The 24,625-nt window shown below is 36.9% G+C and overlaps 1 pseudogene; it reads left to right on the plus strand.

The window, feature by feature from the left end:
* The first annotated feature begins 20,515 nt into the window (after nucleotides 1-20,515).
* On the plus strand, nucleotides 20,516-22,064 carry LOC118357306 (annotated as a pseudogene).
* Nucleotides 22,065-24,625: the final 2,561 nt, after the last annotated feature.

Consider the following 24,625-nt stretch of genomic DNA (forward strand, 5'->3'; position numbering starts at 1 on the left):
CATCATTATTACTCAAAGTCCATAGTTTACATTAGGATTCACTCTTCCTTGATTCTTTTTTTTTAAAGACTTTATTATTTATTTATTTGTCAGAGAGAGAGATTGAGAGAGCGCACAAGTTGGGGGGGGCGGCAGGCAGGGGGAGAGGGAGAAGCAGGCTCCCCTCTGAGCAGGGAGACACGGTGGGCTGGATCCAAGGGTTCCAGGATCATGACCTGAGCCCAAGGCAGATGCTTAACTGACTGCGCCACCCAGGCATCCCTGCCTTGATTCTTTTTTGATTTTGGTTGTAGTCACAGAGAGTGATAGTAGCACACCATGATGGAGCTGGTGAGAGGAAGACAAGAGATAATCAGATACATAATCCCTATTGTTTAGGGGTCTTGTTCCCTCTGGCAGACTTTCACAGTGAAAGAAATTTTGCTAGTGTTGAGAAAGGAAAATTGAACCCTAAATTTTTCATTTTCAGATGGAAATATTTTTAAATTAACTTGGCAGATAATTCCTTTGAAAATTAGCTGTATTAAATTTAAATTTCATTTAAAATATTAGAAAATGTGAAAAATGAGATGTTTGTCTTACTATCTTGTAACTTTTATTATTTTTCCTTTTCCCAATTATAGAATCCTAATGAGTAGATTTGTCCAAATGGAAAATGTGTCTGTATAATAATAAACTTATATTTCTCTTTCCACCTTCAAAAGCTGGCTTCTTTGTCCAGAAAACTGTATTTACTTTACTTGCATTTTGTGTTTTTGCTCACTTGCATTTTGTGTTTTTGCTCAAGTGTCAATTTCCCTGTAAAGTCTAACTCTATTAAAATATATTTGCCTGTGGCCATCTTTAAATTTGTCTTAATTTGCATGCACTTCATATCTTAATGCATAGTCTAAAATGTCTGACACAAAGTCTATACATAACAATACTTTTGATTGACAGGAGGGTTTATTATGCATTGATATGACATCATATTTATGTATAACAATGACTTTTTGACTGACAACTAAGCAATGATAGAATTCTGGACACCTCTATACACTATTTTTTAAGAAGACAAACTAAAATATCCAGATAATTGGCTGAATTTTTCAGTTTTATGTCAATTGCTTAGCATTGAGTTTGGGAGGACACAGTGGGCTAGTGTCTAATTCTTTACATTTTCCAGTGGTGAACAATGATATTTTTGTGCCAGTAGAACATCATACAGTTCCACTCCTTTTTTTTTCTTTTACTACTGATTTTGTGTTTTAAAAGTTGGCAACTCTGATATTAAATAAATTGATTTTAAAAATAGGCATGCTTGCAACCAGTGTGTAGAATATTTTCAAGACTCTGATGGTGAGAATAGAAAATCTTCATGGGATTCTGCATTCTGGTCTTGTGAGAACGCTCGGTCAGGAGGCATGATCCACATCAGTGCACACTGATGCCAATCAATTAACACATCTTTCTAGAACTCCTACCGTGCAGTCAGCATTCAGCACAAGGTTCAGACACAAAAAGGACTTAGGGAGTGCCACCAGGCAATACATATTTAAGTGTTAAATAATGTAGTAGACTGCAGGAGTCCAGAGAAAGGCAAAGCCAGGGTGGACAGGGAAATATAGTGCCCTTTCCTGTGAAATCTTGACCCCTAACCAGCTGTAAGCCCTCGGGCAAGCTGCTTCACAGCTGCGTGTCCCAGTTTCCTCATGGACAGTAGGAGCTAGGGTGATCTCCCAGCTCTGTTGTTCTACAACTTTATGCAAAACAGGCTTCACAGAGCAAGCAAGGCCTGCACTGAACCTGGAGAGCAGGTGTTAAAAGCCAACCATGGGGCAGGCACGAATGAGTGGCTGAGGATGCCCAAGCCTGGAAGAGCGTCTGCAATAACATCAGTCAGCTCTTCACAAAATCAACACATAATTTAGCTCAATAAAAAAGTAGAATAGTAGTAACACTATAGTTGTGGGATGCTTGTTCCTTCTTTCAAATAAATATACAACTTTTTAAAATAGAAAGTAGCTTTTAAAAACCCATGTAGGCACTGGTCGCCATCATAATGAAATGATGGGAGTTTCTGTGTGACTCCGTAGCATTGGATTCCAGCCACCAGATAGGGGCATCTCACTCAATCACTCCTCTAGGAAAAAGTTGCAGACAGTGTGTTTATGTTGCAATCAGAATTGCTGTTTTCACAATTCTCCAGGTCCCCCGAATTATGCACATTTTCCTGTGTTCTTTATATAAAAGAAATAAGATGGCCAACTCTAACAATTTTGGAAATAATGAAGTGGGACATTAGATTTGGCTCTGGCCTTGAGACCATCCGGAAAGGATCAAAGATTCTCCACTAACTGGAGGCAAAAAGAATTAGAATGTAAGCAACAGAAGATGTTTGACCCCCTTATAAACATGACAACACTGCTTTTTTTTTTTTTCATGTTGCCTCTTCTTAGACCTTTGATACCTATAAACTTAGACTCAGATACTCTGTTTTTAGCAGCAGCTATACATTGAGGTAAAAAGAGGCACAGGCAAGCAATTTGTGTTCGGTAGTTACTTATAATGCACAACTTTATTTACTTTTGCCAAATTAAAGCTACATTAAAATAATTCTGCATTATTCTATTTGGAAACATTGGGTCCTACCTAGCTCTGGCCACTGGCAGTCGATAAGAATTAACAAACAAAACAACTTTGACTTTCTTTTTCTAAAGAAAAACTAAGCCCAGTGTTATACCCTCAGAAAAGATGATGTGAAACAGATTCCATAGTATATTTCAAGGAACAATGGATGGGTATTTCAGGTAAAGATCCTGATGTTTAAGGCTATTTAAATAGGTAGGAAGTAAATAGAAATAAATATTACAGATTTTATCTTTTTTCCATGTGTTAATAATTAATACAGCTTGGGTGGTGCTGGTTTTGATTTTTGTGGTTTTTATTCTTTTTTTGCATCTGCATTGGGAAAAATCACTTGACAATGCTGAAGCTAAAGATGTTAGATATAATTATTTATATCCTTCAACAGCATGGGCAAAGATTACCCTAAATCTAGTAGTTCATATTTAAGATAGACAAAGCTAACTTAGCACCTCAGAAATATATGCTGCCATTGCCTACAGTTGTAACTTAAACAACTGTAGGCAAAATGATAACATTTGGGAAACCTAAATTCCTGCCACAAGCACCACAGGGACCTTCTGGAAATGCACCTGCGTCACTGCTGGCCGCCAGCCAGAGGTAAAGGAGGGGGGGTTATACAGCAGCCAACAGGCACAGACTTATTTGCGTACCCATGAGACTCCCTCTGCAGACTTCCAGAAATACTTCACAGAGGATCCTTGCCAGGTGCTGGGTCCTGTGTGACCAGGTTTGCTGTTGTTTTTTAGGGAGGCAGGAAGGGGGTGTCAAATGTCCACACAACAAAATGTGAGTATATGTTCTAATATAATCTATTTCCACAGGCTGCGGAACTCTGGGTGGGACAACGGGATGATACGAATGAGGGTTAGAATATCTTCTCAGACTCAAGGGACTTCAGTCTGCAAGGAGGGTCACTTCAAGATGGAAAGCCGGAAAAACGCAGAAATCCATGAATGCACACATTATCAGGGGAAGCATGATAAGAGAGAGGGAGAAGGGTAGGCAACAGTTGAACTGCTCACATCCCCCCACCCCAAATTCTCTGTACATTTTGGAACTGGGAATGATGATACTTTAAACTGTGGGTGGGGTCTTTTAGGAAGTATATTTAGAAACATGCTCTTGTACTAATATTGGACAGAAGAAGAGAAGCTGGTAGGAAAAAGTATGTGGCTCAAACAAGTCGTGCCTGGAAATAATCTTAAGTTTACATAATGGAATTCACCCTCAAACTCCACCAATAAGATGATGTTGGGAGTGGAAATGAAGGTCACAGAAATACTGGCCTTGGGAAATCGTATTCACTCTCTGCATTTCCATCCAAACCTCCTTTCCTGACCACCATCCAACAGTGGGCAAGCTCCCACACTGCACTGCCTTCCAATCAGGGAATGGAAGGTCTTGAGAAGTGTTGGGAGCCATCCTGTCATCTTCAGTGAGCACAGCGTCCTGGCACTTCAAAGAGACTCAATATCGATTTATGGAACCAATGGAAAACGAAAGGGAAAATGGCACTACTCCACTTTCTTCAAATTGTTTTTTTCTTTTAAACCTAAGCTTTTCACTATAAAACAACCTTTGTAACATTTTTGTTCTTCACAATGTGTCAACTTTTTCTATTATACACATACAAAGTAAGACTGTATTTTGTTTCCCCTTTTTCTGCCCACCACCCCATCCACCTTTGTTAGGTTTAAACTAAGAATGACCCTCTGGGGCAAATGCCCTCAGTTTGTGGTCTTTTCATTGCTCTGTTTCTATTCTTTCTTAACTTAAGAACTCAATTCTTCGGTGTCTTTGTGTTCCAGTGCAGTAACACGGTTACTTTACACACATGACCATGTGCACGTACATGCGTACACACAGACATGCACACACACCCTTTCAAATTAGTTCTTTTTTTCCAACACGGCAAATTAGAATACATCAAATTCGAACTCAAATATATGTCTATAAAAATTGAAAAGTGAATATGTCATCTGAGTTCCAAAAAATGAAGAAACGGTTGAAATGATGGAAGAAGATCTATAGCTCACCAGAGGCTAAAATATTATGATAATCATTTTCGTAATTCAAATGAATACGTAATTACTAAGCATCAGTGGGGAAGATTTACAATTTGGTAAACTCAGCCAAAAAATCAGTAGCAATCAGTATAGGGAAATGTACCCTCTTATATCTGAAGTAAATTTATTTTGTTACTGAAATATCATTATATTTCCCCTCATCACTTATTCAAACATATCCATATTTCCTTCCTAATATTTCATTGCTAAGATAATTGAACTTTTCAGTTTTTATCTCAAGCTTATATTACTTAAAAATCTCTGCATGCATTATTACAACGAAAGGGCAAAGGTAGAGATAGGAGTTATTTAGCTCTCATGGTTTATGATTGCATTGAAGCTCACAATTGATTATAGCTTCCTAACCTCTCTTTTCCTACTCATTACCCTCTTCATTTTATACCAGTATTTTCAGCTATCAGACTGTCTTTATTTAGGAGGCACAAAAGGAAAAACCAAGAAGAATTTGAAAAATAATATATTTTTGTTTTGATGTTTCAATTTAATGCAGGTTTGAAAATGCTGAACTGTCTAAGGTATACTAAATATTCATTAGGCAGTTTAGCTTTTACTAAGTTCTAAATGAAAATGACCCAGCAAAATCAAATTGAAATTTCATAGAGTACTTTTCAAGTATGGTTCTAAAACATGCATTAAACAAAATGCATTCATTTGAATGCAAGTCTCTCTCTTTCTCTAGAATATATACACACCCTAGGGTCTATTATGCTTTCAGTTCAATGCCTCCAAAATGTGTGTGGTGTGGATCAAATAAATAGTTCAACAGCTTTCGTAAGCAAACAATCTTATGGTCTGGTATATCTGCAAACCTCTTGTGCTATTTCTTTATGCTTCCCCACTTACAAAGGTTAATGCAAATTTCATTTGAATTCAAGCAAAATAGTCTGCATTATTTTCTACATAGACAAATCTGTTCAGAAAGAGCCCCTCAGAATTTATCCATGTGAATCCAACAGCCCTTTATGGACTTGTAGAAGCATAGCAAGATGTGCTCACTTTTACAAATCAGACTTGCCACTGGCCAGCCCAGGAATCACAGTACTTAGAGCAGGGAGGATTTTTAGAAATCATGTAACCCAGCCCTCCCTATAGAAAAAAAAAATTGTAGAATTTAGCATATATTTAAGATAGACTATTTTGTCACTCCAAAATGTTCTTTCCCTTTAGTAATATTCCTTGTTTTGATGCATGCTTTATCTGATACTAATATAAGCACTCTAGCTTTTTTGTGCTTGCAGGTTTCATGGTATATCTTTTTCATCTTTTTACTTTCAATCTATTGGTATCTTTGTGGTTAAAATGTATCAATTTTAGAGAACCTAAACTGGATCCTGCTCTTTGATCTAGTCTGACAATCTCTGCCTCTTAACTAGAGTTAGTCTGTATAAACAATGTAATTATGTTATTTTTGTGTTGTCTATTTGTCCATTTGATTTTTTCAAATATTTTGTTTCTCCTTTCACCTTCTTCTGGTTTAATAAAAAAATTTTTAAGATTTTATTTATTCACTTGACAGAGAGACGGAGAGCACAAGTAAGCAGGGTGGCAGGCAGAGGGAGAAGCAGGCTCCCCGCTGAGCAGGGAGCCCCATGTGGGGCTCATCCTAGGACTCTGGGATCATGACTTGAGCCGAAGGCAGACGCTTAATGACTGAGCCACCCAGGGACCTCATAATAAAATAAATTTTTAAGTGAAAAATTAATTTCAGGACAGTTTTAGAGTTAGAAAAAAATGTGAAGATAATTCAGAGAGATTCTATATATCTCACACCAAGTTTTTTTTATTGCTACATGTAACATTAGTATAGTACATTTATTATTAATGAACTAATACTGATATATTATCAAGTCCACACTTTATTCAGATATCCTAGTATTTACCTAATGTTCCTTTTCTGCTCTAGGATTCCATCTAAGATACCACATTACATTTAGTCATCATGTCTCCTTAAGCTCCTCTTGATTGTGACAGTTTCTTAGACTTACCTTATTTGGCATGACCTTGACAGATTAAAGGAATCAGGTATTCTGTAGAATGTTCATCAGTTGGGATTCATCTAACGCTTTATACATGGTTAGACATGATTAGACAGGTTATATATTTTGGAAGGAAGATCATAAAGGTAAAGTACTTTTTCATTATATGTATTAAGGGTACATAGTATCAACATGACTTATCACTGTTGATGTTGACCTTGATAACCTGGTTGAAGCAGTGTTGGTCAGTTTTCTCCACCATAAAGTTACTCCCTACCCTTTCCATACTGTACTCTTTGGAAGAAAGTCAACATACGGAGTTCACCATTAAAGAGTTGAGAGTTTATGCTCCATCTCCATGAAGGCAGGGAGTCTACACAAATGATTTGGATTGTTTCTGCTCAGAAGATTTGTTTATTCCCTCCCATTTCTTCAATCATTTATATCATTATAAACTCATAGATATTTATTTTATACTTTGGGTTATAATCCAATACTTTATTTTTTTATTATGTTGCTAAAATTATTCCTTTTGGCCGTTAGGAGCTCTTTCAGTTGGTTCCTATTTCCATTTGACATACCCCATCATTGTGGAGTTTTTGTTGTTTGTTTTTTGTTTTTTATCATTTCCTTACTCTCTGTCAAAACAAGATGTTCCAGATTCATCTTGTTTATTTCGTTTCCCAATCCTAGTACCAGCCATTTCTCCAAGAAGCCCTGTGTTTTGTGTGTATGTGTGTGTGTGTTTTAACTGGAGAGTGGTATTAGAAACCAAGATCTGGGTGCTAGGTGTGCTCACTGCTACTGGGGTATCATTGCTTCTAGGCCCTCTCAGCAGACACATCAAGGAAATATATGTGTATACTAACCCAAGTATATAAACACACGTTTATACTATTTTTACATGATATATATATATATATATATATATATATGCTAAACATGAATTCATATTGATGTCTCCAATTCTAATCTATTACCACATTGATCATTATAACCTCTTCTTGCAGTGTGTAACCTCCTACTCCAAAAGTGAGAAAACTTGCTCCTACCATCTGTCATCCAGTTACTTAATTGTTCAGTTCCAATATTTCTGCATAGTAGTATCAAAATTATTTACCCACACCCTCATGGGAAACAACTTTATCAACTAGAATATAGCATTTAGGTACAGATTCTTTTGCCTTTTTGTCTTACAGACCCCATTTATTTCTAAAGTTACTTAAGTCAGCAACTCTTTCCCATACTCCCTTCAGTGAAGGTGTTTTAAATATTTGTAATAAAGATACATTGTTTTGTCACATTCTGCATTCCATTCTGGGACCCCATAACTTCCTAAAAGATTTTTTAAAATACTTAATTAATTTATTTATTTTAGAGAGAGAGGGAAGGAGGAAGGGGGAGAGAGAATCTGAAGTAGATTCCATTCTGAGTGCAGAGCCCGATGCGGGGCTTGATCCCACAACTATAAGATCGTGATCTGAGCTAAAACGAAGAGTCCAGCATTCAACCAAGTGAGTCACACAGGCACCCCCCAAAAGATTTTTTGAGAATTTGCATACATTAAAATTTATTTTCTGTGCAATGAAGTTCTACAGGGTTTTTTTTTCCTCTTTTTAAATTGAAATATAATTAACATACAGTGTTACACTAGTCTTAGGTATACAATATAATGATTCAACAATCCTATACATTACTCAGTGCTCATCAAGATTAAGTGTACTCTTGATCCCCTTTACCTGTTTTGCTCCTCCACCCCAGTTCCGGCAACCACCAGTTCTCTGTATTTAAGAGTCTGTGTTTGTTTGTTTGTTTGTTTGTCTCTTTTGTTTTTGTTTTGTTTTTTTTAAATTCTACATATGAGTGAAATCATATCATATTTGTCTTTCTCTGATTGACTTATTTCACTTAGCAGTGTAGCCTCTAGGTCCATCCATGTTGTTGCAAATGTCAAGATCTCATCCCTTCCCTGGCTGTGTAATATTCCATTGTATATATATACCATATCTTCCTTATCCATTTGTCTATCAATGGATACTTAGGTTGCTTTCATATTTTTGGCTATTGTAAATAATGCTGCAATAAACATATAGGTGCATATGTCTTTTTGCATTAGTGTTTGCATTTTCTTTAGGTAAATACCCAGTAGTGGAACTCTGGGATCATATGGTGTTTCTATTTTTATTTTTTGAGGAATCTCCATACTGTTTTCCACAGTGGCTGCACCAATTTACATTCTCACCAATGGTGCACAAAGGTTCTCTTTTCTCCACATCCTCGCCAACACTTGTGATTTCTTGTCTTTTTTAGTCTAGCTATTCTGACAGGTGTAAGGTGATATCTCATTGTGGTTGCGATTTGCATTTCCCTGATGATTTGTGATGTTGAGCATCTTTTCATGGGTCTGTTGGCCATCTGTATGTCTTCTTTGGGAAAAATGTCCATTCGGTTCCTCGGCCCATGGATTATGTAAAGTTTTTTGGTGTTGAGTTATATGAGTTCCTTATATATTTTGGATATTAACCCCTTATCAGATATATCATTTGTAAATATCTTCTCCCATTCATTAGGTTGCATTTTTCTTTTGTTGATGGTTTCCTTGGTTGTGCAAAAGTTTTTTATTTTGGTGTAGTCAAGTTCTACAGGTTTTGACAAAAGCATATTGTCATAGCTTTACTATTATAACATTATACAGAATAATTGCACTGCCCTAAAATATCACTGCCCTGTACCTCACCTACTTCCTCCCCCAAACTCTTGGCAATCACTGATCTTTAACCCTCTCCCTAGTTTTTCCTTTTCCAGGATACATTTAATTGGAACCATACAGTGTGTACCCTCTTCAGACTGGCTTCTTTCATGGAGCAATGTGCATTTAAGATTCATCCATGTATTTTCACGGCTTGATGATTCATTTTTTTTCATCATAGAATAATAATCCATATGTGGATATACCATAGTTTGTATATCATTTCACCTATTGATGGACATCTGGCTTGCTTCTAGTTTTGACAATTATAAATAAAGCTGTTAAAATAATTTATAAGCAGGTTTTTGTGTAGGCATGTTTCTGGATCACTTTGGTAAATAAATAGAAGTACAATTACTAAACTGTACGGTAAGATTATGTCTAGCTTTGTAAGGAACTGCCAAGCAATCTTCCAAAGTGTCTATATTATTTTGGTTTCCTACCAACAAAGAATGAGAATTCCTGTTGCTCATCCTCAACAGCAATTGATATTGTCAGGTTTGGGTTATTTTGTTTATTTGTTTTGCTCTTTTAAGAAATGTATAGGGATATCTCCCTACAGTTTTAATCTGTAATTCTTGAATGATAGATAATGTTGAGCATATTTCATTTGCTTATTTGCTATCTATATATTTTTTTTGGCAAAGTGTCTGCTCAGATCTTTTGCCCGTTTTTAAATTGGGTTCTTTTTGTTGAGTTTAGAGCTCTTTGTGTGTTTTGGGTACAAGTCCTTTATCAGATATGTTTTCAAATATTTTCCCTCAGCTTGTGGCTTGTTTTTTATTTTCTTGACAGTGTCTTACACAGTGCAGAAGTTTTTCATTTTAAGAAATTCCAGCTTATCCATCTTTTCTCTTGTGACTCACGTTATTGGCATTTTATCTAAAAATTCATCACCAAACCCAAGGTCACATAGACTTTCTTTTACATGTTCTTTAAGAAGTTTTATAGTTTTGCATTTCGCATTTAGGCCCATAATCCATTCAGGTTTATGCTTGTGAAGGCTGTAAAAATCTGTGCTAGATTCACTCTTTTGCATATGGATATGCATTGTTCCAGCACCATTTCTTGAAAAAACTATTCTTCCTCCACTGAATTGCAGTGATAGGCAGAATAATGCCCCACCCCTACCAAAGATGCTCATGTCTTAATCCCCAGAACTTGTGCATATGTTAGGCTGCATGGCCAGGGGGAATTAAAGTTACAGAATTAGGGAATTAGGATTGCTATTCAGATGGTTTTTTGATGGGAAGATCATCTAGGATTATAGAGATGGACCCAGAGTAATCATGATGGTCCTTAAGAGTGGAAGAGGGATAAAAGAATCAGAGGCAGAGAAGGAGACTGGTACAATATGAGAAAGACTTGACTGGCTTTACAGATGGAATTGATCCATGAGCCAAGGAATGTAGTGCCTCTAGAAGCTGAAACAGGTAAGGAAATGGGTTCTTTCCTATAACTCCTGTAAGGAACTTGATCTTAGCCGAGTGAGATCCATGTCAGATGTCCAAAATCCAGTATCATAACATAAGAAATTTATGCCATGTAAGCCATGAAATTTGTGGTAATTTGTTACAATAGCAACGGTAAACTAATACATACAATTGCCTTTGCTCTTTTGTCAAAGATCAGTGCCTATATTTCTATGGGTCTATTTCTGGGCTCTCTGTTCTTTTCAGTTGATCTGTGTGCCTGTTGTTTCAACAATGCCATGCTGTCTTCATTACTGTAGCTTGTTAGTAAGTATATTGAAATAGAATTGTGTTCTTCTTGTTCTCTGTTACCTATTTTAGATCTTTTGCCTCTCCATATAAACTTCAGAATAAACTTGTTAATATCTATGAAGTAGCTTGCTGGGATTTTGATTTGAAATATGTAGAAGATCAAGTTGGGAAGACAACAATACTGAATCTTCCAATCCATGAACACAGAATATATCTCCATTTATTTAGATCTTCTTTAGTTTCTTTCATCAGAGTTTTGTAGATCCTGTGCATATTTTGTTAGATTTATACCTAAGAATTTTCTAATTGTTCATTGCTAGTATATAGGTAAGCACTGAATTTTTTCTTTTTTTTTTTAGCATGGACTTTTGTATATTAACCTATATCCTGTAACATTTGTATACTCACTTATTTTAGGTCCATGCGTCTTTTGTTTTGTCTGGGTTTTTTTTTTTGGCAAATTTTTGGGATTTTCTATATACATAATCATTATTCTGCAAATAAAGACATTTATTTCTTCCTTTCCAATGTGTATACTTATTTCCTCTTTTCAAATAATTAAACCAGCTAGGTCTTCCATTAAAATGTTAAATAGGGGTCGTGAGGGAGAGGATGCCCTTGACCTATTCCTAATATTAGGGTTAAAGCATCTTGTTTATCACCATTAAGTAGAATGTTAGTTGTAGAGTTTTTTGGTAGATGTTCTTTATCAAGTTAAGAAAATTCTCCTCTATTTCTAGTTTGCTGAGAGATATTGTCATGCATGGGTATTAGATTATCTTAAATGCTTTTTCTGATTCAATTGATATTATCATTTTATTTATTTATTTATTTACTTATTTATTGTCTTTAGCCAGTTGATGTGGTGAAGTACACTGACTGATTTTCAGATTTTGAATCTGGAACAAATCCCACTTGGTCATGGTGTATTATTCCTTTTTATACATAGTTGAAATGGATTTGCTAATATTTTATTGAAGAATTTTACATCTATGTTTATGAGAGGTATTGGTTCATAGTTTCCCTTTTTTTGTAGTATCTTTGTCTGGTTTTGGTATTAGGTTAATTCTGGCCTTAGAGTTTGGAAGTGTTTTCTAAACTAAGTGTTTTCCAAAATGAGTTTAGAAGTGTTTTCTCTGCGTCTGTTTCTGGAAGAGATTGTGGAGAATTGGTATAATTTCATCCTTAAATGTTTGGTAGGATTCACCAGTGCAACCATCTGGGCCTGACACATTTTTTGTTTTGTTTTGTTTTGTTTGTTTGTTTCTTGTTTTTTTGGGGGGGGGGAAGGTTATGAACTATTGATTCAGGTTTTTTGAATAGGTGTAGGCCTATTCAGATCTACTTTTGTGTGTGTGTTAATTTTGGTAGTTTGTGTCTTTGAAGGAATTGGTCTATTTCACTGAAGTCATTAAATTTGTGGGCATAGAGTTGTTTGTAGTATTCCTTTATTATTCTTTTAATGCTCAAAGGATCAGTATGATGACCCTTCTTTCATCTGATATTGATAATTTGTATCTTCTCTTTTTCTTCAGTTAGGCTGGCTTAGAGATTTATCAATTTTATTGATCTTTTTCAAAGCACCAGCTTTTGGTTTCATTTATTGTTTTACTCTTTTTAATCTCATTGATTTCCTTTCTAATTTTTAGTATTTCTTCTGCTTGCTTTAGGCTTAAATTGCTATTCTTCTGTAAAGTAGTAGATGGGTGACTTTTTTTAAAACCAGCATCAACATTTAAAAATTTTATTTGGAACATTCAGTATATTTACATTAGTTTCAGTTGCTTATATATGTAGACTTATTTATATGATCTTATATAGCTATAAGACATATCTATATGTCTATATTATCTGATATGTCTATATTATCTTATATGTCTTTAAATGTCTTTCTTGGCTTTCTTTAGACAGATTTTTTTCTCATTTTATTTCCACTCTTACTAGTTTGGATTTTCATTTTCTATTTCCATTTTGTAGTTCTTACTTTACAAAGTTAAATTTACATACATTTACATACATTTAATTTATATACATAAAGTTTTATTGTCTAAAGTAGTCAATATTTCTATCCTCCTCCTGAATAATTCAAGGACTTAGAGAGCTTGATTCCAGTCACCTCTCCATAGTAAAGGCTATTATTTTGGGGAATTTTAACTCTACCTTGTTTTTATTGTGTGTATAGATATATTTTAAATATATATATATTTTAAAGATGATATTTATTTATTTGAGAGAGAGGGAGAGAGCACATAAGCAGGGAAGAGGGAGAAGCAGGCTCCCCACCAAGCAGGGAGCCTGATGTGGGACTCGATCCCAGGACCCTGGGATCATGCCCTAAGCTGAAGGCAGATGCTTAACCAATTGAGCCACCCGGGCACCCCTGTTTATATATTTTTTATATTGTTGTTATTTTGTTTTATGTGGAGTTGATTTTGATTTTAGATTTACTCACATATTTATTATTTTCATTGCTTTTTGTTTCTTAAACTGAGATCACTTTTTTTTCACCTGAAGGTATGTCTTTTAGAATATTAGTTAGTAAAGATGAACTGGTGGTAAAAATTTATCAAGGTTTTGTTTTTTGTTTTTTTTTCTGGGAATTGTCTTCATTTTACTTCATTCTTGAATGTTATTTTGCTGACTATGGGACTGTAGGTTGGCAACTGCTTTATTTCACTCTATTAAAGATATTTTCCTGCCTTCCGTGTTCTGTTTTTGCTGTTGAGTCAGATGTCAGTCTAACCCACGGTGAACAAACTATGCCCTGTCTGCCAAATCTGAATCACAACCTGTTTTTTGTAAATAAAGTTTTATTGAAACACAGCCATTCTTATTCATTTACAAATTTTGTAGCTGCTTTTACTATAGTGGCAGAACTGAGTATTTGCAACACAGACCATACAGCCCTCAAACCCTAAAGTAATCACCATCTGTTCCTTTACAGAAAGAGTTCACTAACCCCTGGTATATTATTGCTTCTGTTAATACAAATAGTCTTTTAAGATGATATATTTGCAGTTTGCTGCTGTGCAATTTCAATATGATTTGTCTAGGTCTGGACTTTTTTTTATTACATTTGCAATTTTGGGAGCTTCTTGAAGGTATGCATCATTGTCAGTTACTGGTTCTGGAAATTTTTCAAAAATTTTTTTAATTTATGTTTTGTTTTTTTATTTTTATTTTTTCTATACGTAGGTTTTATTTATTTTTTATAGTTAGCATACCATGTTATATTGGCTTCAGGTGTACAACATAATATTATATTATGTTGTACAATTATATAATATAGTACAATTCAATAATTCCTTATATCACCCAGTGCTTATCATCAGAAAATTTTCCAAATCTTGCCTCTACTACCTTCTCTCTCTTTTCTCCTTTTTAAAGGAGAAACTGTCTCACTCTTTGCTCCATATCTCTAGTCTCACTTTTGTATATTTTCCCATCTCTTTGTCTCTCAATATACATCTGAATAATTTCTCAGATCACTTTCCAGTTCACCTATTATTCCTCTAATTTTCTGCTGTGCAATTTATATAATCCAGAGAATTTTTAATTTAATTATTCTAATTCTCATTTCTAGAGGTTCTATTTTTTTTTTTTTGCCAAAAATACTTGTTCCCTTTTTATATCTTATTTTTCCCTGTTCATTTTCCTCTTATTTCTGAAACATATTAAGTATGGTTCTTTTGTAATCTATAATTGATAATTCATACATCTGCATTCTTTATAGTCTTTTTCCGCTTTTTTTATCTTATGTAGAAGATTATCTATCAGAATTCTTTAAAAACCTGTGATGGAGCTAAATTCCTCCAAAAATCATCTGCATTTGCTTCTGTCACTTTTTTTGGGAGGGGGGAGGCCACAACCAGGCCAGAACTACTTGAAACCACAGTATTATATCCATCTAAGGATTTTTGGAGAACCTAGTCAATGTAAATTGATATATAAGCCCTGAAGGTATGCATTTGTTTCACAATTTTCAAGGGAGGTTTTTTTTTCCTTTTTCATTAAGCACCATGGTTTAAGGCAGGCAATTTTCCTTGCATTCTATGTGGGGTTGGGTGTTGGGTGGGGCATTCAGGGAGGGACGAATTGGGTTTGTTTCTAACTTACCCATATAAAAGAATACTTCTGGGATCCTGACTTCACTTAGCTTTTTATTTGACTTGTAGTCATACTATCAATGCATTTAAGGAGGTAGAAAAAATTATTCAACATTCATAGTTGTTTTCAGCAGAGGGGTAAGTTACAATTATTAGTCTGCAATAATGATAGAAAAGAAAGTCTAAATCCCTTTATTTAAACATGGGCATTTTCAGGTCAAAAGAAGGTAAGTGACTTAACTGAGGTCACAGTTCCACCCTAATAAAGAATTTATTTTTTAAAGAATGTTCCTGAAAAGAAAAAAAAAAAAAAAACATTTTTAAGAACAATTCTTTTTAGAGAATTTAGGATTTAGAAAATAATAATTACTGGAATAGAAGTAAATATCCATCAGTATTCCATAGGGGATATCAGTTGTTAAATAGATAGTCAAATAAATACATTTCAGGTCATAGAAAATTGTCATTTCATTAAAGATTTTAATCAGATTTGAGGTCATTTTCACCTCAAATCAGTGTGCCTCAGACAAATACCTTTGTTTCATTGAAAAATTTCCCAACTGCCCTACTTCCTGAACACCAAGGGAATCACCAGCTGCTAGCCTGGTATTTAAGCCCAAATCTCTGGCATTATCTTTACTTCCAAATCTTTCTGCCTTCACATATACTCATTTATCAATGTTAGCAGCTTCCTTTGCTCTGTCAGTCCCTTGTTAGGGCCTGGCTACTTCCTGATTAGAATATTGTCAGTTTCACTCTGGCTTTCTAGTGTCCCACCTCTACCTATAAATTTTCCAACCTTATTTAAGACACATACATAAGTGGTACACTCACCACACACACAATTGGTCTATATGGTTTGTTGAGGTATCTTTTTACATAGAGGGATTAGACAGTGCTTTCTCTAGGAGAAGAATGTTTTGAAATTGGGGGGATAGTAGAAGGGGTTTTAGCTTTCGATGTGATATTTTGATTTTTTACAAAGAAATGTACACCACTTTGGTAATATAAAGAAAATAGAAATATAGATAGAAAATAGAAAATAATCCTAGGACCCCTTTACTGTAAATATAGTTTAAGAAAAACATTAGATTGTGAATCTAACAATAAAAGCTCAAACCTTTTTATTTACCGAAAAAGAATGCAAGAACTGCTAACTCATGCCCCCGGGTATAAAAACACGGCTTTTCCAACTTTTAAAGAATAGAAGTAATCCATTGGTCTTAGGAACCAAAAAATTGGTGCAACTCCAAATAAAAGTAATCAATCTATTTGCCTCCTCCATTATTATGACACTATTCATACTCACGATACCAGTCATCTTAACCAGTACCCCAATCTACGAGAGCAAACTCTACCCGCAATACGTAAAAACCACCATCTCATACGTCTTTATGACTAGCATAATCCCTATAATAATATTCATTTACTCAGGACAAGAAATAATTATCTCAAATTGACACTGAATAACTATCCAAACCATAAAGCTATCATTAAGCTTTAAACTAGATCACTTCTCAATAATCTTTATACCCGTAGCTCTCTTCGTCACATGATCCATCATAGAATTCTCAGTATGATACATATGCTCAGATCCCTACATCAACCGATTCTTCAAATATCTACTAATATTTCTCATTACTATAATAATCTTGGTCACCGCAAACAACCTATTCCAACTATTCATCAGTTGGGAAGGGGTAGGCATCATATCATTCCTACTCATAATCATTTGTTCTATAAATAAGGACTTGTATGAATGGCCACACGAGGGTTTTACTGTCTCTTACTTCCAATCAGTGAAATTGACCTTCCCGTGAAGAGGCGGGAATGAAACAATAAGACGAGAAGACCCTATGGAGCTTTAATTAACTAGCCCAACAGAACTTACTTAATCAACCGACAGAACAAAATAATTCTATAATGGACTAGCAATTTAGGTTGGGGTGACCTCGGAAAACAAAACAACCTCCGAGTGATATAAATCTAGACACACCAGTCAAAATAATATATCATTAATTGATCCAAAATTTTTGATCAACAGAACAAGTTACCCTAGGGATAACAGCACAATCCTGTTCGAGAGTTCATATCAACAGTAGGGTTTACGACCTCGATGTTGGATCAGGACATCCTAATGGTGCAACAGCTATTAAGGGTTCGTTTGTTCAACGATTAAAGTCCTACGTGATCTGAGTTCAGACCGGTGTAATCCAGGTCAGTTTCTATCTATTAACCAGTCTCTCCCAGTACGAAAGGACAAGAGAAACAAGGCCTATTTTAACAAAGCGCCTTAAGACCAATACATGATAGGGCGCCTGGGTGGCTCAGTTGGTTAAGCGACTGCCTTCGGCTCAGGTCATGATCCTGGAGTCCCGGGATCGAGTCCCACATCGGGCTCGCTGCTTGGCGGGGGGTCTGCTTCTCCCTCTGACCCTCCCCCCTCTCATGCTCTCTCTCTCATTCTCTCTCTCAAATAAATAAATAAAATCTTAAAAAAAAAAAAAGACCAATACATGATATAATTTCAATCTAGCCAGTCTAATCACACCATGAGCCCGAAAGCAGGGCTTGTTAGGGTGGCAGAGCCCGGTAATTGCGTAAAACTTAAGGCTTTATCCTTCAGAGGTTCAACTCCTCTCCCTAACATTATACTTATAATTAACATTATTTCACTAATCGTCCCAATCCTTCTAGCCGTAGCCTTCCTAACGCTAGTAGAACGAAAAGTACTAGGCTATATACAACTCTGAAAGGGACCCAACATCATAGGACCTTACGGACTTCTCCAACCCATAGCAGATGCTGTAAAACTCTTCACCAAAGAACCCCTACGACCACTCACCTCTTCTGTATCAATATTTATTATAGCCCCTATTTTAGCCTTAACCTTAGCCCTAAGCATATGAGCCCCCCTACCCATACCGTACCCCCTCATTAACATAAACCTAGGAGTCTTATTTATACTAGCAATATCAAACCTAGCTGTTTACTCAATTCTATGCTCCGGATGAGCATCAAACACAAAATATGCCCTCATCGGGGCCCTACGAGCCGTAGCCCAAACGATCTCCTGTGAAGTAACCCTAGCCATCATCCTCTTATCGGTACTACTAATAAACGGATCCTTCACTCTGTCCACACTAATCATCACCCAGGAACACCTATGACTAATCTTCCCCACATGACCCCTAGCCATAATATGATTCATCTCTACCCTAGCAGAAACCAACCGTGCCCCTTTCGACCTAACAGAGGGGGAATCGGAGCTGGTTTCAGAGTTCAACGTAGAATATGCAGCAGGCCCATTCACCCTATTCTTCCTAGCAGAGTATGCCAACGTTATTATAATAAATATCCTCACAACTGTCTTATTCCTTGGAGCATTCCATAGCCCGTACATACCTGAACTATATACTACTAACTTCACCCTAAAAACTCTAGCACTAACAATCCTATTCCTATGGATCTGAGCATCATACCCATGATTCCGATATGATCAACTAATACACCTCCTGTGAAAAAATTTCCTACCTCTCACACTAGCCCTATGCATATGACACATGACCTTACCTATCATCACAGCAAGCATTCCTCCCCAAACATAAGAAATATGTCTGATTAAAAGAGTTACTTTGATAGAGTAAATAATAGAGGTTTAAACCCTCTTATTTCTAGGACAATAGGAATCGAACCTAATCTTAAGAACTCAAAAATCTTCGTGGTACCCAAAATACACCACATCCTATAGTAAGGTCAGCTAAATAAGCTATCGGGGCCATACCCCGAAAATGTTGGTTAACCCCCTTCTCATACTCCTAAAACCTCTAATTTTTATTATAATCACTACAAACATTGCATCAGGAACCATAATCGTCCTAACAAGTTCTCACTGACTAATAATCTGAATTGGCTTCGAAATAAACATACTAGCAATCATCCCCATCCTAATAAAGAACTTCAACCCACGGGCCATAGAGGCATCTACAAAATATTTCCTAACCCAAGCCACTGCATCCATGCTCCTAATATTAGGCATCATCATCAACCTAATATTTTCAGGACAATGAACAATCCTAAAGCTCCCCAGCCCAATAGCATCGAGTCTCTTAACCATCGCCCTGGCAATAAAACTCGGAATATCCCCATTCCACTTCTGAGTACCTGAAGTAACACAAGGAACCTCACTATCCTCAGGCATAATCCTACTTACATGACAAAAAATCGCACCCCTGTCAATCCTCTACCAAATTACACCATCCATTAACCCTAAACTACTAACTGTTATAGCAATTGCATCAGTACTAGTGGGAGGCTGAGGAGGACTAAACCAAACCCAGCTTCGAAAAATCCTAGCCTACTCATCAATTGCCCACATAGGATGAATAGCCATTATCATAACATATAACCCTACCCTAATAATCCTAAACCTAGTAATCTACATCGCCATAACACTCGGAACAGTCATACTATTTATCCATAACTCATCTACAACAACATTATCATTATTTCACACATGAAACAAGTTACCACTCATAACATCTTTGATCTTAATGCTTATGCTGTCACTCAGAGGCCTCCCCCTTCTATCAGACTTTGCACCCAAATGAATAATCATCCAAGAATTGACAAAAAATGACATAATCATCCTACCAACATTTATGGCTATCACAGCATTATTAAATCTGTACTTCTACATATGATTATCCTATACTACAACACTAACAATATTCCCCTCAGCAAACAACATAAAAATGAAATGACAGTTTGAAAACACAAAAAAAGTAGCCCTCCTACCCCCACTGATCATTATCTTGACCATACTACTCCCCATAACCCCAATAATGTCTGTTCTAGACTAGAGATTTAGGCTAACCCAGACCAAGGGTCTTCAAAGCCCTAAGTAAGTATTACTAACTTAATCTCTGAAATCAACTTAAGGACTGGGAGACTTCACCCCACATCAGCTGAATGCAAATCAACTACTTTAATTAAGCTAAGCCCTTACTAGATAGGTGGGCCTCTATCCCACGAAACTTTAGTTAACAGCTAAATACCCTAGTCAACTGGCTTCAATCTACTTCTCCCACCGTGTAGAAAAAAAGGCGGGAGAAGCCCCAGCAGGGTTGAAGCTGCTTCTTTGAATTTGCAATTCAACGTGACGTTTCACCACAGGGTTTGGCAAAAGGAGGACTTAAACATCCATTCTTAGATTTACAGTCTAATGCTATTATCAGCCATTTTACCCATGTTCATAAATCGATGACTATTCTCTACAAACCACAAGGATATTGGTACCCTCTATCTATTATACAGTGCGTGAGCCGGAATAGCCGGCACTGCCCTTAGCCTATTGATTCGTGCAGAAATAGGTCAACCGGGTGCCCTATTAGGGGATGATCAGATCTATAACATAATTGTCACCACCCATGCATTTGTAATAATCTTCTTCATAGTTATGCCTATTATAATTGGGGGTTTTGGAAACTGATTAGTACCTCTAATGATCGGAGCCCCCAATATAGCATTTCCCCGAATAAATAACATAAGCTTCTGACTCCTGCCACCATCTTTCCTATTATTGCTAGCCTCTTCCATAGTAGAAGCAGGTGCGGGAACCGGATGGACCATCTACCCTCCCCTAGCAGGTAACCTAGCCCATGCGGGAGCATCTGTAGACCTAACAATTTTCTCTCTTCACCTGGCAGGTGTATCATCCATCCTAGCGGCTATCAACTTTATCACAACTATCATCAATATAAAACCCCCTGCAGTGTCCCAATACCAAACTCCCCTATTCATATGATCTGTATTAATTACAGCAGTACTATTACTACTATCTCTACCAGTTCTGGCGGCTGGCATTACCATACTACTTACAGACCGAAACTCAAATACAACCTTCTTTGACCCTGCTGGAGGAGGTGACCCTATCCTATATCAACACCTGTTCTGATTCTTTGGACATCCTGAAGTATATATCCTTATTTTACCAGGATTTGGGATAATCTTGCACATTGTTACCTATTATTCAGGGAAAAAAGAACCTTTCGGCTACATGGGAAGAGTTTGAGCAATAATATCTATCGGTTTCCTGGGCTTCATTGTGTGAGCGCACCACCTGTTTACTGTAGGGATAGACGTTGACACGCGAGCATACTTTACCTCAGCTACTATAATTAATCGCAATCCCAACGGGAGTTAAGGTATTTAGCTGACTAGCCACTCTACATGGAGGCAACATCAAATGATCACCTGCCATACTATGAGCTCTAGGGTTTATTTTCCTATTCACAGTAGGAGGCCTTACGGGCGTTGTACTGGCAAACTCGTCACTAGACATCATTCTCCACGACACGTACCACGTGGTAGCGCATTTCCACTACGTATTATCAGTAGGAGCGGTGTTCGCTATCATGGGCGGATTCGTCCACTGATTCCCCTTATTTTCAAGATTCACACTCGATAATACCTGAGCAAAAATCCACTTTACGATCATATTCGTCGGAGTCAACATGACAGTCTTCCCTCAACATTTCCTAGGTCTATCAGGGATGCCACGATGGTATTCTGATTACCCAGACACCTACACAACATGAAATACGGTCTCCTCTATAGGTTCATTTATTTAACTTACCGCGGTAATACTAATGGTTTTTATGATCTGAGAGGTTTTTGCATCTAAACGAGAGGTAGAGACAGTTGAACTAACAACGACCAACATCGAATGACTACATGGATGTCCTCCTCCCTATCACACATGTGAAGAGCCCACTTATATTGTGTCAAAATAAGAAAGGAAGGAGTGGAACCCTCTGAAACTGGTTTCAAGCCAATACCATAACCATTATGTCTTTCTCAATAAAGAGATATTAGTAAAAATTACATGACTTTGTCGAAGTCAAGTTATAGGTGGAAACCCTTTATATTTCTATGGTGTACCCATTCCGAATAGGCCTCCAAGATGCAACCTCCCCTATCATAGAAGAATTACTACACTTCCATGACCACACATTGATAATCGTATTCCTAATCAGCTCGCTAGTACTTTACATTGTTTCACTTATACTGACTACAAAACTGACTCATACAAGTACAATAGACGCACGAGAAGTAGAAACGGTATGAACAATTCTACCAGCTATTATTTTAATCATAATCGCCCTACCCTCCCTATGGATTCTTTATATAATAGATGAAATTAATAGCCCTTCCCTAACTGTCAAAACCATGGGGCACCAGGGATACTGAAGTTATGAATACATGGACTATGAAGACCTAAGTTTTGACTCCTATATAATTCCCACACAAGAACTAAAACCCGGAGAACTACGGTTGTTAGAAGTGGATAACCAAGTTGTATTACCAATAGAAATAACAATCCGTATACTGATCTCATCAGAAGACATCTTCCATTCATGAGCTGTGCCATCCTTGGGACTAAAAACCGACGCCATGATTCATCACAATCATATCCATAATCCTAACTCTATTCATCATATTTCAACTAAAAATTTCTAAACATCATTTTGCAATAAATCCAGAACTAAAATCAACACCATCACTGAAGACCAGTACACCCTGAGAGAAAAAATGAACGAAAATCTACTCACCTCTTTCGCTCCCCCTATTATTGTAGGGGAAGCGTAATCCTAATTATTTTATTCCCGAGCATGCTATTTTATTCCCGGGCATGCTATTTCCCTCACCTGATCAACTAGTTAATAACCGTCTTACCTCGATCCAACAATGACTGATCCCACTGACATGGAAACAAATGCTATCAATCCACAAACACAAAGGGCAAACATGAGCACTAATACTTACATCACTCATTCTATTCATCGGATCCACTAACATACTAGGCCTCCTACCACACTCATTCACCCCTACCACTCAATTATCTATAAACTTAGGAATGGCCATCCCCCTGTGAGCAGGGACAGTTATCACAGGATTCCGACACAGAACTAAAGCATCCCTAGCCCACTTCCTACCCCAGGGAACACCTCTCCCCCTTATCCCCATACTAGTAATTATTGCAACTATCAGCCTATTCATTCAACCCACCGCTCCAGCTGTATGATTAACAGCCAACATCACTGCAGGCCATCTACTAATTCACTTAATCGGGGGAGCTACCCTTGCCCTCATAAGCATTAACATAACTACAACCCTCATCACCTTTATTATCCTTATCTTACTCTTCTTGAATTCGCTGTGGCTCTTATCCAGGCCTATGTCTTCACCTTACTAGTAAGCCTATACCTACATGACAATACTTAATGACACACCAAACCCATGCATATCACATAGTCAACCCTAGCCCATGACCACTAACTGGAGCCCTCTCAGCCCTTCTCATAACATCAGGCTTAATCACATGATTTCACTTCAACTCAATCTATCTTTTACTACTAGTTCTCACGACCAACACACTGACTATATACCAATGATGACGAGACATTATCCGAGAAAGGACATTCCAAGGCCATCACACTCCAACTGTCCAAAAAGGCCTATGATATGGCATGATCCTCTTTATTGTGTCGGAGGTATTCTTTTTTGCAGGCTTTTTCTGAGCCTTCTATCACTCCAGTCTAGCACCTACTCCCGAACTAGGAGGGTGCTGACCACCTACAGGCATTACACCCTTAAACCCATTAGAAGTCCCACTACTCAACACCTCAGTACTACTAGCCTCAGGAGTGTCAATCACCTTAATAGAAGGTAATAATAGAGGTAATAATCAGCTTAAAATAGAAGGAAACCGTAAACACATACTTCAAGCACTATTCATTACTATCTCCCTAAGCCTCTACTTCACACTTCTACAAGCCTCAGAATACTATGAAACTCCCTTTACAATCTCTGATGGGATCTATGGCTCCACCTTTTTCATGGCCACGGGATTTCACGGCCTACACGTGATCATTCGTTCAACTTTCCTAATTGTGTGCTTTCTACGACAATTAAAATTCCACTTCACATCCAACCACCATTTCGGATTTGAAGCCGCTGCCTGATACTGACATTTTGTAGACGTCGTATGACTATTCTTATACGTATCCATCTATTGATGAGGATCATGCTTCCTTAGTATTAATTGGTACAGTTGATTTCCAATCAACCAGCTCTGGTTAAATCCAGAAGGAAACAATAAATATAATCCTAGCCCTACTCACCAACACAATCCTAGCCTCCCTACTCGTATTGATCGCATTCTGACTTCCCCAACTAAATATCTACTCAGAAAAAGCTAGCCCTTATGAATGCGGATTTGACCCCATAGGATCAGCATATCTACCTTTCTCTATGAAATTCTTCTTAGTAGCCATTACATTCCTGCTATTCG

The sequence above is a fragment of the Zalophus californianus genome, chromosome 8, assembly GCF_009762305.2.
Source record: "Zalophus californianus isolate mZalCal1 chromosome 8, mZalCal1.pri.v2, whole genome shotgun sequence".
Classification (NCBI taxonomy): Eukaryota; Metazoa; Chordata; class Mammalia; order Carnivora; family Otariidae; genus Zalophus; species Zalophus californianus.